Here is an 18,778-nt window from a genome sequence, read left to right as displayed (position 1 = left end):
ATTTATTATAGGAACTGGGCCTGCCATAGTAGTAGCTAATTTTGAAAAGCAACTGCATATGTATTATGAGAATAAACCATTCAACATATGCCAAAAACTCTTCAAAATAAAAGAAACACTTAAATTCAAGGTAGAGTGCAACTATCAATGAATTTTTATGCCATATATACAAGTGGCTCCAGCTTGATGTTTGAAAGAGGAAGTATAATGAAAAGTATAGGAAGGGTGTATCAAGCACATGCACAGAATTTTTTTTTTTTTTTTAAATAGGTGAGGCCACACTGACCCAGCAGTTTAATACTCTCATCCCTGGTCTCTTTAGTTAAGTACTTGAGAAAATATAGTAAAATTGTTTAAGGATACACATTTAGCTTGCCATATCCAGAGCGATAGCCAAGCAGCAAATGATTACACTGCTTATAAATTCTAGGCAGATGATAATTTAGAGTCCTCATGAAAGCCCTGAGCTTATTTGATTGTTCTCTTAATTATGGGGCTTTATACTATCAAATATTTGTGGAAGAGGAAGCTTTTCTTTGTGGGAGGGGATAATAACTGTGCTTACACTTTGAAATTTTTGCCTTGAGTTATTAAGATTTGCATTTCTCACTTTTGTTCCAGGGAAAGGTGTTTAGCCATTTTTAGAAATAGGTACCGAATAATCAATCGTCAAACACCCCAGAAAGTTTCCACCACAGACAAGTGCAAAAATCTCAGGTATTAGCAAATCACTTCCAGAAACAAATCTACAAAAGGTGGAAAGGGAGAGAAAGGATGCATCACTTTCCTAGGTGAATATTGTATTGATATGTGTTGCGTGCATTAAGAAACTGTATTTGCTTGCTAACTGCCTTGTTGACATCAGCCAGAAAAAGTGGGAGAGAGATCGCGCATTGACTGGCAAGCCCTATGCCTGGCTCCCAAGCTCCTTCAGTGCTCTGCTCTTCCAGGCGCGTGAAGAATAAACAGACTAGGGTCATTGATCTCCTGGTAGTGTTGTTGCACTCTGGGAAATACTGGGGGTGCCCAGAGACAGAGCGCAGTCAGTGGATGCGCTTCTGAAGAAAATGACAGAGATGGGGGAAAGGGAACATGCAAATAGGCTTACAGCAAAAGGAGAGGAGGGAATCAAGGAGAAAAACGTGTTGCTCGAATTGGTTCTCTCGATCCCTTTCTCCACCACCCTCTTAAACCCGCAGCATCTCCCTAAAACCCCCTCCTTGCCTTTTCCTGGACACCAGCTCTAAAAGATCACTGTCAGTAACCCCGCCCCACCCCACTCTGGCTTGAGATTTAATAGGATTTCCCCCCACTGGCAAACCGGCAGCTGTTTTAAGTCAATGAAAGTGAGATTAGAAGAGATAAGCGCCAGAGCAGCGCGGGAGCTGTCAGAGCCCACACTTAAGTCAGCCCCACAGCTTCTGCTTAGGGCATTACCTACGGAGTTTCTTCTGATGGTGATGTAACTCAGGGTCCCTCTCTCGGCTTCACGCGCCAACCAAGTGTCGCAGCAAAAGCGTCGAAGCCCAGTGCCCAGCCTTATTTCACCCTAAATATCATTCCCTGGTTCTCGGGCATTGGGGTTTCTTTTCTTTTCCTTTTTCTGGCTTCACTCACACAAAATCCAAACCAGTTCAACCACCCGGGAGGCAGAGATGAGAGAGCCTCAAAACTTTTCTCCCCCCACCCCCGCCAGGAGTAGGTGGGTGCGAAGCGGCGGCGAAGGTTGCGGGGACTCGCGGCTCAGAGCCGGGCTCGGGTAGGCAGTGGTCGCTTTAAAAACCGAACCTCTGGCTGCTCCAGCCTTCGCGCTGGGCAGGCGGCGGCTCGCCTCCCGGAAGGTTCCGCGGACACCCGCAGACCCCCACGCGCGCCCTCTCCGCCAGCCTTACTGTTTGCAAACGGGGGTGGGGGCCCAGGAGGGGCCCAGGTAATGGTGGTAGGGCAGCGGGTGAGGTTCGGGCGCGGGGAAGAAGTTGACAAAGGGGACTTGACTCCACATGAATGCGTATTTATAGATGAGAGCTCCATCGGGATCTGGAGATATCCTACTCTCCTTGTCTCCTTCCTCTCCTGCCATTTCGTTTTATCGCTCCTTTAAGTGGAGGGCAGATTAAAAAAAAAAAAAAAAAAATCCTGCACGGTGTGGGTAATCGCCGCGTTATTTACAATCTAGTTACTCTGCAGCAGACCGGGAAGAAAACTCTGGGGCTCCTTCCTTTCGGATGGATAGAGGGCGGCCGGGCGGCGAGCTGCTGGAAGGAGGTCAGGGTGGGCTTGTGCGAGCTCGGGGGCGACCTGGAGGGAGAGGGAGCCCCCGGCGCCGCCCCCGCGCTCGCCCCCGCCCCGCCGCACCCCCCGGGGCGGGCGCCGGGCCGCGGTGACCGCCGGCTGGTGCGCTGCCCTCGCCTCCCCCATTGTTCCTACTGTCTTTTTGCCTTTTGTTATTTGCACTCGCATTGTGTTGTTTGTCTCTGAAGCCGCCTCATGACCAGCAAAGGGATTTCACCTCGTCCTTGAGAGAGCAACACTGGGAGCGCGAGCGTGCGAGAGCCGAGGGGGGGGGGGGTGAGAGAGAGGGACACGCGCGCGCACACACACACACCAACACACGCGCACACACCGACACACACACACACACACACACACACACACACACACACACAGTGAAAAAGGCGAGCCACCAAAACCCATCTCCAGTCTCCTCCCGGGGGCCCCCAGCCCGCCACTGTGCCACTTTGCATCCCACGCCAGAGGAGACAGTAACGAGACCGGGTAAGGTGCGTGAATCGCAGCGTTTTAACTTTGTTGTTCGTCCCGATGTTGTTGTGGGCAGCTCTCCAAGGCGCAGAGCTCCCCTCTGCCGCTCGTCGTGCCCGCCACTCAGCACTCGTTCCCGGCTCCAGCTGGAGAGCCGGCGGAGGAGGGAGGGGGCCGCCACCGGAGTTTCCTCAAGTACAGAGGGAGGGGGACTGGGCTGGGGGTGAAGGAGAGGCGGGAGGCGGCTCGAGACTTGAAGTGGCCCTGTCATCCTCGGGGGGTGGCTGTCCGGGGGACCCTGGAGTGTGGGCTTGGACCCAGACCAGGAAACGGGATAACTTTATCTTTTTTGTTGGGAAGCCTGCGTACTGTTGCCGGTATTGTTTTGTAAGTGGTGGTGGTGGACGTTAGGGGATCTGAGGGCAGGAGTGCAGGGAGAACCCGAAGCATCTCTGGGCATCTCAGCTAACGCCAAGGGACAGACCCCAAAAGTTGGACAAAACCCTTTGCCCTTTCTAAAATATAAATGCGACCCCTAACCCAGCCCACAACCTTAATAATGTCCCTTTTCATCTTTTTGTTTCGCTTTCTGCAATCCTTCTCCCTACCCTCTCTCCTCCCTCCCATCCGGAATTTCGGAAACTAGTCTCATCCTTCTGGATTCTAGGGATTCTAGAGACCGGAAGCTTTAATTCTGATTGCAACTACTTTTCCCCCTTCCTCACTCCGTGAACAAAGTATATACCACTCACGTGCTGTGTCACTTTAAGCGCGTTTGGGAAACCTTGCTTGCACTTTGGGGCTACAGTAATAAGAAGCAAGGAAAAGAGGTTATAAGAGTTGAAATCAGATTGGATTTGGAAATGTTTGCTTATTAAAGCAGCAGTTTGTTGAGCATCGATCAGCTGGCGTCAGATGCACACGAAACACTGTTTACATATTTTAATAGTAATTTTCTTTACACTTTGCGAAGCGAATATATTAATAAATAGATCGGCCCTGGTAAATATCCAGAAATCTTGGGTCTGTGACTCCGTTCAGAATGCGAGGGTTGTGTACTTATTTCAATCTCTTCCCTTCTCTGCTGAAGCAGGTCAGAATGAGGAATTCTGTGAATTAGCAGAGCCATACTGGGTGCCAGCCAGCCCAGGTACTCTGGGTGGCAGTCAACTGTACTTCTTCAACTTGTACTTGAGAGATTTGTTCTAACCCAGTTCAGAAACTCACAATATCCAGATATCCAAAGGAGTTTGTCAAGAAAGACACTAGTAAATTTCCCCAGGGAATGCCTTGGGCTCAGCACAGTTCTTCAGTCAAGGGCAAGACCAAGGAAATCTGTGGGATTTTGGGTAATAAGTGTGGGAATCTGCAAAGAGACTAGACAGAGTGATTTGTTTGCTTGCTGTTCATAAATAATGACCCCTGATATCCTTAACACACACACACACACACACACACACACACAAACACACGCACATGCTGGAGGATAGACAATGAACATTTCAATCAGAAAAAGCAGGAGAGTTTTTGATCAGTATTACAGGAGAGAGGCTGCATGGCCAAGAGTGATTAGGTTAAGGCCCAGATGGTTTTAAAGTATATGGAAATAGTTTTTAAGTTTGACTTTTATATCGTTTAAAAGGAGGACGATTTCAGAGTTTTTTCAGAACTGCTAAATTTTGATCTGTCTAATTTTAAAGGAATTCAGCAGTATGTGAATCACTAGTGGTTCAGATAGGGAAGGAATCTGGTTTCAAATGCAGATACATGGACAAAGTTTCTAGGGGTGATTCTGCCTGATTCAAATATAGCTCTAAGGCCAAAGCCTTGATAAATTCAGCCATGATGATTTAAAACCATATGTAGTTATACTGAAAGTTCTCTTAGGCATTGTACAAAGTTCTACTGCAAATTATGCCATAAACTGTTTATTCCTTAGAACTAGAAGAGATAACAATCATAGACATCACTTAAAACTGATGCAATACAGCCTTAAATCCTTAAACTGGTAGGGATTGCTTTTGTTTGCCTAAAAGGTAGATCTTTCATCACATGAGTTGTTTAAAAACATTTAATTGTGGGGGTGGGAAGGGATGTGCATAATTATTTAGTTATTTGTGTTAATTATATAGTAGCATACTGCTTGAAATTTCCAGTGGTCTTCTTTTCTAATGTTATACATGAACAATCAACAGTTTTTGCTTGCTTTTAGGTTTTAATTTTTTTACTTTTTGTAGTCTTTTTGAATAGATAATATTGATCCAATCAGACAGACTTTAAAACATAAACTCTTAATATAGGAAAGAACTTTCAATTCTTAATACAGAAAGCCTGTATTAGTTTTGTTGTTAAACTCATATAGTTCTGTTGAATGACACGTTCAGGATTCAAAAGTGCCAAACTTGTTTGGTAAATAGCCAGGTATTTGAGGTCCAGTGGTTATTTCAAGTTAGCTTAATTTGATACATATTAACACATCCTGTTCAGACTGACACATGATTTTGTAAAAGAAAAAAACTATATAAAGATGCTATCTTTGAAGTGTATGGAGTAAATAGTAAATAACAAAAGAGTGAAGCTAGTACTCAGGTATGATGGCTTCTTACTTTATTTTGGTTTTTGTTCTTGGGGATAAGACATGAGTAATTAAGCCTAAATTTTCAAATTTTCCTTTTCTAGTCACAGGAATGAATTTGACTGCTTGAAGACTGTTTTTTCTTATAAAGTGAATTAAAAATATGATATGACGTTTACAGGAATGTACTGTGTTCTAGAAAAAGCTCTCGTCTTTTACTGAGTGATAAGCAATCATGGCTTTGAAGGTATATTCAGATTACATAGAAAAGTAAAACTTGCAGGACAAAACCTGTCGTTTCTTAAAATAATCAAGATTTAAAGAAAGTGAGAGTTCTAATGTTGATGACTGTCATGTGTCCTGCAGTATAATTTTTGAATAAGATTGATTAGCATAACCAGATGATTCACCCAATACTCGATCAACTCTAGTGGTAGAAAATGTTGTAATTAGAGTTTGAGAGTAACCTGGAAACTTCTTTGTCCAGCTCTGAAGTCAAATGCATTTCCTCACATACTTGTGACAAATTTTTAGTCTGAAAAATGTAGATTTATTTTAAAGGCAAAGAAAGTGCTTGGCTGTTTCAAATAAAGTATATCCTGAACTTAGATTTGTAGATAGTTAATAAAATAAAGGTCCAATTTTGTTCCAAACATTGCTCTAAAACACCCATTTGTAAATTGTCTACATTTGGATTTCATATGTTAATGATTTGGGATCTGAAACTTATTTCAGAAAGGCATTTTGGTTTATCTTTAAAAACACCACACAAAACTGTCTAAACAACTCTGTAAATAAACTGTTCCAAATGCCTCAATTTGATGAATGAATTAAAGAATTATGGTTCTTAATCCAATTAAATCAGCCCTGCAATTCCATTTTTCCTTTGGGGGACCTGGGGGATTGGAATAGTAAAGGCTTCTCAAATGTGAGTGGGGTCGTTGTTATTTACTTTCCATGTATGATGTATCATAAATGACCACTCAAGCCTTACACTTATAAGAAGAATTTTAGATGTGGAGAAGTATGTAATTTGATGATCTTCAGTTAACCAAGAGTTTACTTGCATAAAAAGTTGCTGTTAGTGGCAGCGTAAATGAAGTTCTTAAAAATGCAAAACAAGGCCCTAACCTTTTGCTTGAAAATAATGAATATTGTAATTAAAGTGGAAAAAATGGAGCATCTAAGCATTTGTAGTAGGGCAGAAACTGAGACACTTTTATTGACTTTCTGCTGGGCCATATTGGGATGTTTTTGTAGGACTGCTTCCTAAACTTTACCAAATCCAATCTCCTTATCTTGAAAATTGAGTCAAAGTCAAATGTAGACTATGAATTTGGGGAATGTGTTTTGGGCTGTGTTCTCAAACCCTTACCTTTTCAGCTGCCTAATGAGGACCCTACACTTCAGGATGGGCCCTTGACAACAGGCTATTTTGCTTTCATGGACCCTTCTGAATTCTTGCCCCATTTGCCCAGTTTAAACTCTGCCTCATAAACTAATTAATTTAAAGGTGTAAATAGTTCATTATGGTTTAATTCTCTAACTAGATGATATTATCATTTTTGCAGTTTATTATGATCAACCAAATCCTTGAAGAAAGAGTTGTGGAGATTACAAGTACCAAGGAAAGCTGCCAGGAGGGAAATACTTATAAGCACAGGGATTTTTTTTTTTTTTTCAGTACCACTCAAATCAGACCTTACAGGCAACTAATTATTCTATTTACAGTTAAAGATGACATTCAGAAGGTGCAGCATAATTGATGAAATAAGGGGAAATAAATACATTTGAAAGATACATTAAATAACTATCCTTAAAAATTGAGCCATTAAAACGGTGTGTTCTGGGGGGGTAGTGATTGTGGTAGTATCCACTTCTAACAAATATAGATTTGTTCATTTCCTATTGCTTATAAGTTGAAAACCAAAGACTAGATTATATCTTTGATGCTATTCAACTACTTCATGGTTTCATAGTGCCTTGAGTCCAAAAGGGACAAATATTGCAGCAACTACAGGGATGGGAAGTCTCTACTTTGACATCTAAGACCTGAAGGCACTTAGTTCTTTTTGTAACACAGTTAAAGTTTAGGAGGTAAGGGAATTCATGAAGGAACCACGAAGCAGAGGGTATCCAAGTAACTTTTTTTTTTTTTTTTTTTTTTTTTGCTGCTGGGTATTTAACTTAGCTTTACCATTGAATCACATCCCCAGCCTGTTTTTATTATTATTTTCAGAGAAAGTCTCACTTAATTGTTTAGGGTCTTGCTAAGTGGCTGAAGCTGGCCTGGAACTTGCAATCCTCCTGTCTCAGCTTCTTGAGCTGCTGACATTACAGGTGTGCACCACCATGCCTGACCCCATTAACTTTTGAAGCTTTTCAGTTTAGGTCTACATGCATTTCATGTAAGACTTTATTTGGAGTTCTGAACTTTCAGGGCTCTGCCTGCCTTAACTTCGAAAGCGGAAATTATAATGTTCTTTCTTATAGGGGTATTGTGTAGATATTACTAGATACTATGTGTGAAATTCCTAACAGTGTTTGTTATGAACTAGGTGCTCAATAAATGTCAGCTATGCTCTTTTCTGTCAGACAAGTCTGGGATTTGGTAATAAATATATTTGAAACTTCATTTTATACTTACTTTAAACTTGAATCTTAAGATTAAAAAAATATCACTTTCTTGAGGCTGAGAGCAACACTTTAAAATAGTGATTCAGTTAACATCTATATATGATCTCTGACAATGTGGTTTTATTAAGCTGCTGTATTTGGTGCAAGTGTGAATTCTATCTTTTATTCATATAAGTGCTACTTCAGTAATTAACATTTTTATCCTACATAATAGGTAAAGACAAAGATTTTAGGACCTAACTTTGTAGATTTCTCTTCATGTTCTCTTTTTTTGATTCCCTGCTAGCAGATATGAATGAGTAAAAGTTGATTAAGATTTAATCCATTGCTAGTCATTCACCTCTGGGTTATATTAAGTTATAGTACATGTGGATGCATAATAGGAAGTCTGTTTGAAAAAAAAAACTGATTTTGTAATGTTTTGCTTTATGGAGTCCACTGTTCCTTCAATATATTCATTTGTTTGACTTAGGTGCAATGAGAAGGGCCCTCTAGGCAAAGCCCGGTTTGAAGAGATCATGGACAGTCATAAGACAAAATTAGCCGTGGTTTTCTCTTCTCAGTGAAAATTTATCTACAAGTACAACTGATCAAAGATAAAGGAAAAGTTTCTTAAAAAAATAAATAAATGACTTGGTTGTGGCATTATTTTGGACTTCTCAAAAAGACGTTGCCAAGAGGGATTAGATATGTAAGATATTTACTGGGGGAGCGAGCAGGGCACTGCTAGGAGGACTTTTTTTTTTTTTTTTTTAAATCATGATGCAGGTTTGACAAAGAGGCAGGGAGGAAAGGAGCACTGAGGAGGAAGAAGATTCACTAGTGTAGTCCAGGACAGATTTGGCTAGGCAAGTGGGAGTTGGCCGCTGGAGGATTCCTGCCTTGAAGGAATGGCCTGTATCAGCACCCCCCACCATGATGTCACTGGCTGGAGGAGCCTCAGAAGCATGGCCTCTGTGCAGAAGTGGTGCTGGAGCCACAGGGCAGCAGCTGAGTCAGTTATACTCTCAAAACACAAGATCTGAGTGGTCTGATTGTGGTTTGGCAGTAAAGTCCAGGGGTTAGCAATACTTGCTGTGGTCAGGTGGATCAGCCACAACAAATAAAGAAACAACCCCCCCAAAACAAACAAACAAACAAACAAACAAACAAAGGGAGAAGAAAGAGAAAGACTTGGCAGTTTCTTTGAATTTTGTGGTGCTTTGCTTCCCTGTGCTGTAATATCACTTCACTAGCCAGGATTCAATGAGGTTATAGGAGATCATATGTAAGTCCATAGGACTGTGCGTGGCACAGAGGAAATGTTCAGTATACATCTTTCTCCTTCTGATGTACTCACAAAATGCAGCATAGCTCAATTATATCAAGTGATCATCAATGTATTTAGACAATGAATATTTCTGGTAATTAGAAAGCATTGTGTTTTTTGCAAGCAAACACCCTTAATGCTTACCTTTTAAAAATAGCTCTGTTCATTTCTCATGCTTTGGTCCTTTTTAGCAGGGTATAAACTGTACCAGATAGACCAACTGACCTCAACCATCTTCAGGTAATTCTCCCCTAAAGCATGAGGCAGACAGAACTCTCTTCGTTTCCTTACCTCTGTAGGCTTTCTATTCAGTTGAGCAGCAACGTGCCGTAAGTCTGCATTTTATCTTGAGCCTCAAACACCTTGCGAGTCTTTGCTCCCCTGCGTGACTGTTCCTAAACCAACTTGCTGCACCACAAAGCACTGAACTCAAGTGGCCCTCAGCGCCAGCTCCTGCTGTGATGAGTCACAGAGCCACCAGCACTTTGTTGCGTTAGATTTGATCACTGCCATGAGCAGTCCTTCGATTGTCAGCTAAGAGCCCCTTCAGGGAGTTGTCCCTTAATAGAAAGTCTCTTTTCTTCCCTCCTGTTGTAACTTTAAATTAAAAGAAACTGTAGAGGAGCTGGTGGCAATGCAGCAGTTCATTCTTCTACCCACTGGGAGAACAACATCTGAGAAAAGACGTTATTGGACTGAGAATTGAGTTGTTGCTGTTTGGGGGCCAGGGTCGGGGGGAGGTTATGGTAGAGGATGAAGACCGTGTCATTTAGGCCCAGAGTGATCACTAGTAAAGTATCTGAGAGCAATGTTTTTGTGTATACCAGGGAACATTTTTTGGATATGAGACACCCACTTGGCCTGCGAATTTTTGTGGGATTCATAAGACCACTGATTTTGGCCCCAGATTTTTTAGGTGGCTCAGTGTGTACTGTGGGAAACTGGCACTGAGACAACTTCAAAATCCAAGTAGGATGGGAGGCAGGAAAAGAGAGCTAATTTTTGACACATTCCTCAGACAAGGGACCCCTCTGGGGAATCTGTGCCCAGGATAAGGACTGCTTATTGTGAAGCTTTTGGCATAATTTTTCCCAAATAGTGAGCACTGGTTACTTCAGTGCCTCTGATTAAAAAAGCAAATGGACTTACTTATATTTGAGAGAGGAAAAGAAAAACGATGTTAGTACTCTTGCTGACTTGTTTCCTAGATGGTATTTCTCACTAAGTTCTCGATTTAATTCTCCTCCGTGTCAAGTTTTATGCCCTTTACAGTTGCTGGTCCTTCCCATTCTGGTTAAAGGAACTGCAGCATATCTGATGCCTGATGAGATTTACTGGGGCAATTCATGGCTGCCAAAAGCTGAAGTTGTTTGATGTGTAATATCAGGAGCAGAGTGAGGTTTGGATGTAAGTTCTTGTGATGCTTGGTTTTCCTCTGCAGTATTGGCACCCTTTCATATGTATCTGGCAGAATCACTCTCATTAATTTATTCTTACATTGGGAACTGTTTCTGAACAAGAGAATGCTATTTCTTAAAAAATTTTTTCCTGAATTTTCTTATTTATCTCTCAGCCTCATCTCCAGCCTCATCAGCCTTCACCACTAACAGAATTAGTAGTGTCTTTCCTACATTCAATCAGGAAATACAGTGATAATTCTATGACTAAACAAACATGTATCTCTATCAGTATGTGAATAAGCTAAATGAGCCCACTCTACATTTAGGGAATTCCTCAAGTCACACCAGTGCCCTTTCCTTTCTGCCCCCTGTACCCCACTGCTTGTGGGCCTTTTCTCAGCCTTTCTCTTGCCACATATCATTCTGCATTTTGTTAATCTCACTGCATGAAGTGAAAGATGTCTGAAGTCCATTGCTGCCTGGTTTGGGAGGGGTAACCTTGTTAAAGGTTAAGGAGACCTAAAAGGTGTCCTGGTAGATGGTAAGCTCCCTAAGGGCATTGAGTTGTGTCCCTAGTATAATTGCAACACCTCAAACTGAGCAGTCACAGGATACATGGTTGCTGAGTGAACATAAGCTTGCAAACTGAGGCTCATGTTAACTCAAGGAATCCTTACATGATGGAGAAGTAGAAAAACAAACAGCTATTGACCACTTACCATATTTCAGGCTCCATGCTAGGTGCTTTACATGGATAATCTCATTTAACCTTCTCAGCCTCCCTATTAGATGAGTATTAGCCCCATTTCGCAGAAGAATGAACAGACTCCAAAGGGTCAAGTGACTTGCCATCCATCTTTCCTCAGCTCTAGTGAGCAGGAGAGTCATTGCCTGAATTTCAGTCTGTTGGATTCCACCACTTTCACTCTTTTCCATCATTTCAAGATGTTGATGTGGAATTTCTCTGTAAAAGTGGAAGCAACTAGTAATCACTTCCTGGCTATAATATATGACAGGAGGAACCGAGGGGAAAGCCATGACTGAGCTGTAAAATGGCTTCTAACTGTTGGTTATTATTTCCTAGTACCCACTCCATATATTAACCCACAAACATCTATTGAACACACAGATGCATGCTGCTTATATCTTACTTAATGGGACCTCTCTTATGTCTTTAAGCAGAAATGCTGAGTACATGAAAACAGGCATCCGAGGATAGGGTTGGAACGTATTTCTCAAAGATAGTTACCTAGTTGAAAGCCACCTGAGATATTTGTTAAAAATAGACCCTTATGGTCCCTACCCCAGTCACATAGAACCTGAATTCTGTGTGATTATAACACTGTAACTCTGAATTTTTACAAAGTTACTGGTGGTGATTCTTTGCACATAAAAAAATTGAGAACCAGTGATAAAATTTTTATTGATTTAGTTTGGTAGCAAGATATGTATATATGTATATATACATATCTTGCTACCATATATATATATATTATATAAGTCATATATATGTTTTATATATATCATATACACATATATAATATATGTATATATTATGGAAGTTCAGTAAAAGTGGCAGGAGCGAGATAAAGTGTATCTGGTTGTAAGGAGACTATTATTTTATTGATGATGTAGTCTTAGAGTTTTGAACTAATTTAAAGAACCATTAGTAATTTTGAGTAATTATAAATACCATTAGTATTTATAATTTCGACAACATATAGCATGCTTAAAGTCAAAAGCAAAAAGTCTTGTTATAAGAAAACCATAATCTGGGGCCCAGGAAAAATGGCAGTTTTATGTATTCTACCCTTGCAAAGAACTTTTTAACAGGCCAAATCTAAGGTGGTGAAGTATAATGAAGACCACAAACAGATCTCTTTATCTAGCTGCATATGCCTGAAACCATAGAAAGCACTGAATCCTACATATACAGTACTATGATTTTTCTGATACATACTTACCCATGATAAAATTTATAAATGAGGTATAGGAAGATATTAACAATAATAGCTAATAATTACGTAGGACAATTATAAGATATTGAATGTGAATGGGATCTCTCTCAAAACATCCTATTGTATGTATTTGACCTTCTTTTGATGAGATGAAGTGAGGTGAGTGATACAGGTATAGTGACACAGAATTTCCATACCATGTGAGGGTTACTTGAATACAAGTATCGTGACACCATGATAGTATAACTGAGATGGCTACTAAGTGACTACTAATGGATGGGTAGCATATATGATGTGAATACATTGGACAGAGGGATGGTGCCTGTCCCAGGCAGGGTGGAGTGAGATGGCACAAATTTTTGTCATGAATTTTAATTCTAAAATTTCTGGAATTTTCCATTTCATGTTTTTGGACGTTGGTGGACCATAGGTAGCTGAAAGTGTGGATAAGGGGGAAACTACAGTGAATAGAGAAGTAAGGAAAGAGTATGCTGAAAAGAAGTCTGAGTGAGATAAGACGAGGGCAGGATTTTAACTACACTTATATGATGCTTGCAAAAAAGCACCTTTTTGCAAACAAAAACCCTAAACCATTGTTTAGGATCACACAAAGGATCAAACCTTTGCATGGAATCAGAACATAAGAAACTGTGTTTGTTATCTTGGGAGCAGCAATTACTATATGAGAATAGGGACCTTGTCTATTTTGTTCTCTATATGATCATAGCATACAACAAATATTTACTGAACAAATTACAGGCTTTCACATGAACTAGAAAAAGACGCTTTTCCATTATACAAAAATATCTTGCAAAAAGAGAGGAAAAAAATCTTTACAAATCTGAACCAATAGATAGGTGATCATAAAAATAACAATTCTTCATAAAACCACATACTTTTTGACCTTTTGTTTAGCATTCAGTGAAATGTCTGATGGTTTGCCTGTCATCAAATATTGCCTTGTGGCTAATTCCACTGTCTTTATAATGTTGTGAAGATCCACCATGGTGCCTAGCACAGTGTCTGACTGATATTAGCTACTTAATAAGTATTTGATAAATAATTCAATCCATGAATGAGTATTGGCTTGGGGGCAAGGGAAGGTGATAAATCCAAAGCATCCTGAGACTACAGTTGCCCTTATTCACTTAGAATTCCCAGAGTGACAGGCGATTCAGCCATCTTTAGGCAGGTGACTTTCCCATATAGCTCAAGGTCTGGTTTGGGGATTGTAAAGGAAGGATGTTTGCTAAGGTAATGACTGCAAAAGTAGGCTCAGCATTGTTAGAAGAGGGAACCATTCATTTGATCTGAAAGATGTATGGAGGGGGGAGAAAAGGTAAAAAGTAATTCTAAACCGACCAGGAGTTTCAGTAGAAAAATGGCCCTAATTCAAGCAGCGTAATGTTAACATCAGTGCACGTCTCATGGCTCAAACCCCTCACACTGCTTTGGAAATAAAAGGAGATTGTGTAAAGAATTAGCAATACAAGGCATTTTTTAAGTGCTTTATTACAGAGGCCTGTGATACTCTGTGAAATCTATGCAGCCTCTTTCTTCCTGCTGTGCTTAATTTCAGAATCTGATGCTATTACCTATCCTTGGAGAAAAAAAAAATCACTCTGTTAACTCTTAAAAACCAAGTTTAGCATTTCACTGTTTTCATCATAATCTTTCTGACATTTCTTGGGATGAGAAAAGTGGTGTATTTAGCCATGGAGGGTTTGCCTTGGAATTTAGTTATTTAGGATTGCTTCTAGGACGGGTGGCATTGGAGTAAGAGAGCAAGTTGGTAATAAATGTCAAAGGTGAAAGTTTAGAAATGGCTCAAGCAGTTTGAAGAATAAAGACTGTGAAAGAGTTAGCACAGACTGTGTTTGGCATGAATCCAGAGCAGAAGCCAGAAAGGTAAGTGGGTTATAAAGAAAATCACGCAGAAGCCAGGAGAGGAGTGAACTCTTAACTATTAGGTGGCTATCTTCTTATGATATGAACACCTGCCTACCCAAAATAATTTTATTCCTGCCTTGCCATCACCTGTACCCACTTTCCTGTCTCACACCATGTTGATTGATAAGTTATTATTGCTAGACACTGCGATAAACAGTTTATTGAATCTGCCTAATGACCCTGATAGAAGGTACAGATGTTGTCCTGTTATACAGTTTCCTTAAAACTAAGCTTACCCAAGGTAGTGTAGCTAATCAGTGGCATACTGAACCAAAAGTGGTCCTTTTTCAAAGACTAGGCTTTTATGCATTATAATATGGTAAATATATTTATTTCATTTTATTTTATAAAATATTTTTTAGTAGCAGGTAGACACAATACCTTTATTTTGTTTCAGTTTTTTTTTTTTTTTTTTTTTTTTTAATGTGGTGCTGAGGATGGAGCCCATTGCCTCACATGTGCTGGGCAAGCATTCTACCACTGAGCCACAACCCCAGCCCGGTAAATATATTTAGATCCTGTTAAGGCATCCCTCAAGACAATGCTTTTCTTCTATACCCACTTTCATAACCCAGAATCAGGTTCAGTAAACTAGTATTTCCCCTACAATCTTCTCTGTTTACCACTGTCAGGCTAGTCTTCCTGACATGCTATTTAGGTCATGTTACACCTTTCTCAGAAATTCAAAGTGCCTGAGTACTACATGTGGGTGGAACCTAGATGCTAATGTCTGACTTCTGAAGTTCTCTACAATCTGTCTCTATCCCATCTTTCTTTTCAGGCTCATGTTTAAAATCTTTTTCCTTCAAGAACAATTTGCCTGTGATCTGGTTCAGGCTGAACAGTTTCTCAGATGATGCCCCAACTGTCTGCCACTTGTCAACCCTCTAAGCTCTTCTCAGCATGGCAGAGGCTGTGGCCACTGTTTAGAAAAGCTACTGCTGACACTGGAGCCCTGCCCAACTCAGGGACTTCTTCCAGAGTTGCATTTGTCCATCTGCTTCAGACCTCTTCCTCAGTCGCCTTTCTTTGGTTCCCAATCCACTGGGCCCTGCCTGTATTTTGGTTTTCTCTCATTGTTTTGTCCCTTCGTTCATTGAGTAATCAACAGATATTTATTGAGCACCTGCTATGAGCCAGACACCATGCTAATTGCTAGAGATTCAGTAGTGAGTGGAATAAATGGGCACCTTGTACACAAGGATTTAAAGTCTGTTAGGGACGAAAAACATGAATCCGATGATTACTAGCATCTGCGATTACAGATTGTGTATCTGTACTTCACAGAGGTTTACAGAACGTATAGAAGAGGTATCTGATTTATCTGGGGGGAGGAACAGTCAGAAGGGGCTTCCATGAGGAAATCACATATGAAAGATAGTTAATGAGGTAAAGAGGGGAGGAGGAAAAAAAAAAAACACCTTTTGAGGCGGAAGGTATAGCATATGCAAAGGTTCCTAAGAGTAAGGGAAAAGGGTGTGATCTTGAAATTATAAGGGCAGCATGACTGAAGAAGTGTGACAGGGAAATGGATGGAGAAGAGGCCATAAGAGGTAGGCTGGGAATAGACCATTAAGCCTTCTGGGCAATGTTAGAGAGTTGACTTCTCAAGGGTGACAGGAAGTCCCATCAAGGGACTAATACCTCCCACCCCCTCATCACTAAGCTAACCCAATACTCAGTTCAGTGATTCAGTGATCACCTAGTGTTTCCGTGTTCCACAGCTTTGGATGAGAGCTGCCTAGGCCCACTCTTCTCCCTGTTGATTTGACACCAAACACATAACGCCTCTAAGTCGGCGTTCGTGTACTGGCCCTCACGTTATTTTAATGTCTTCCTTCTGAATATGCCTTTCCCTTATATAGAGATCCTGAAATCCTGTGCATTTTTAATTTCCAAATGAAGTTTTCCTCTTTCACAGCAGTTTCACAGAATATACCAGCTTAAGATCACTCCCTCTGATCTCCTGACACTTAAATCTGTAACTATCTTTGTGGGTTTTGCCATATATTGTACCATGTTGTACTGGCACTGTGAATATATCCAGCCTCCTGAGAGGGAGCATGAGTTTGTGCCCAGGTCAGTAATATACTCCTGTTTGGGATCATCATTCACCTCTTTTTAGCCAGATGGTTTATTTCAGGGCTCCCAGTCTGGGATTGGTCATTTGTAGAATATGGATAATTGTATTTACTTCATAAAGCAGTTGTGAGGAATTAATGATAGAATGAATGCAGAGTACTTAAACATAATCTCTGGCACAGAGTTAGTTCTACCACCTGATAACATTTGCTGGTTATAAATGTTATTCTTTGAAATCAGAACCCTGTATCTTATTACTACTTTTGACTACTTAGAGCTCTGTGAATATTTATTAAATTTGAATTTGAACTTACATTTAAGTATCATTTCTGCCAGGGGATACAAATACAAATAAATCTTGTTTTTTTTTTTTTTTTTTTTTTGTCCATAAGAACCTCAATTTGATAGGGGAGTTAGTTGTAGAAACTGGTGGTGGTTTTTCAGTATGACATGGAGAGTGATGGAGAGCTGTAACCCCAGATAGAATATTTTGAGATCACAGAAGAGAGTTGGGGAAGGTTTCCTGAGTGGATTAATGCATGAGCTGAAAATTCTTCTAGTTGACTAATTACACAATAAATACAATGTAGACATAGTATCAACTCGAGGTTCTATAATAAGATAGCAATATTGTTCTACTAGCGGCCACACACATTCCATCTTTCTTTTAATTTTGTGTTTCTCAGTAAAATGTTTTCTACTTGTTTTCCTTTATTCTAAAACAGTACTAAATAAGATTGACTTCTTACTTCTTCTCTCTCTTTCCCTATTCCTTACCTCTCCTCCTCCAAACCACAGGTCTTTTCCTCTGTTGTCCTGGTATAACTTCATCCTGTTGTTGTTGGGTCAGTTTAGTAACACATTGACCCTATGTAAATGTTATTGTTGAGAATATTATATGTTGATTACTTTGACTTTTTTATGCAACTTCTTTGGTCTCCTGGGGTAAGTAATGGACTATGATCAGACCTACACCTTTTACTGGGAGTGCTCAGTATCTCCGAACTCCTGTGCCCTGACTTAATGGGTAATTGTCCTATCCAGGGCTGACCTTGGGAGCAGCTGGTCCTAGTGGATGAATCATTTTTTTTTTACTGATATAGTTTAGAATTTTTGGAGCCAAGCAATGATTTTAGAAAACCAACCAACTGACAACAACAACAAAACAAAAACAAAAACAAAAAACACCTCACCAACTTTCAGTTATATTGTTTGTCTTGACTTTAATGCAGATAGTGCGCCTCCTATGAACTGACTTGGGTGTACTGCTGTTTCCCTTGGTGAGGCAGCGGGTAGTGCCCTGAGAAGGCAGGAGGGTATTCCAAGCAGGCAGAGCAACAGGAGTAAAGAGGTATGGAGGTGAGGCAGAGCAAGGGGGCGTTTGTGAGATGACAGTGTGATACTAGTGGAGCACATGAGGGGCTTAGCTGAGATGAGGCTGGGATGATTGACTGTGGTCAGATTAAGGTGGTCTTTTTGTCACAGGTGTGTGTGCACTAGCTTCTGCCTTGTAGGCCATGGGGACCTTTAACTGATAAGTAATATGGCCTGTTTGGATTGTGAATGAGCCAATGACAGAGGAGCCAAAAAAAAAAAAAAAAGAAAACAAGTTAGCAGTTGAAATACTGTCTTGCATATTTGGTGACACTTTAGTGGTGCTGCATTTGTAAAATTGTTAGAGCGCACAGTCCCCCAGAATGCATATGTATACACATATATTCATCATTTATGTGAATGTGTTGCTACTTTAATTACTATTCAGGTCATGATAAATACTTAGAAGGAGGTTCAGTTTAAATGATGGCAAATGTAATGGTGCATCATGTCAGAGTTCCTGGAAGACCAAGTCTGGTATAGAGATCTGCATGCAGTGAGCTTTGGGCCAGGGCTCTCAGAGACACCATCTAGAAGGAGAAATGGAATGTGAGATAGTTCAGGCTTCACCTGGCCTGTGGGGAGTCTGAAACTGGATGGGTTTTCAGAGACCTTCTGAGTGAGGCCAGGTATCCAAGTCTTTGTTATTTCATGTGGGTATTGGTTATGGGCCCCTGGGGAAGGGCTAGAATTTTGAGCAAGGACTTCTCCCAAAGGGATTGAGCTGTAAACC

At 40.7% G+C, this 18,778-nt stretch overlaps 1 protein-coding gene across 3 annotated transcripts in view; it reads left to right on the top strand.

Annotated features, from left to right (window-relative positions):
* Positions 1-2,174: 2,174 nt before the first annotated feature.
* Sox5 (SRY-box transcription factor 5) overlaps positions 2,175-18,778 on the top strand; it is a 967,314-nt gene continuing 950,710 nt past the window's right edge. The window contains exon 1 of one of the 3 annotated variants that reach the window (XM_076854205.1): positions 2,175-2,265. The gene's annotated coding sequence lies outside the window, so the exon portion shown is untranslated. Of the gene's footprint in view, positions 2,266-2,409; positions 2,781-18,778 lie in introns of those variants that run through there. The other 2 variants (XM_076854204.1, XM_076854203.1) reach the window with 2 other exon arrangements.

This window comes from Callospermophilus lateralis, chromosome 4, assembly GCF_048772815.1.
Source record: "Callospermophilus lateralis isolate mCalLat2 chromosome 4, mCalLat2.hap1, whole genome shotgun sequence".
In the NCBI taxonomy this organism is placed as follows: Eukaryota; Metazoa; Chordata; class Mammalia; order Rodentia; family Sciuridae; genus Callospermophilus; species Callospermophilus lateralis.
Note: the sequence above shows the minus strand (reverse complement) of the source record. Positions and strands in the feature narration are given on the sequence as shown.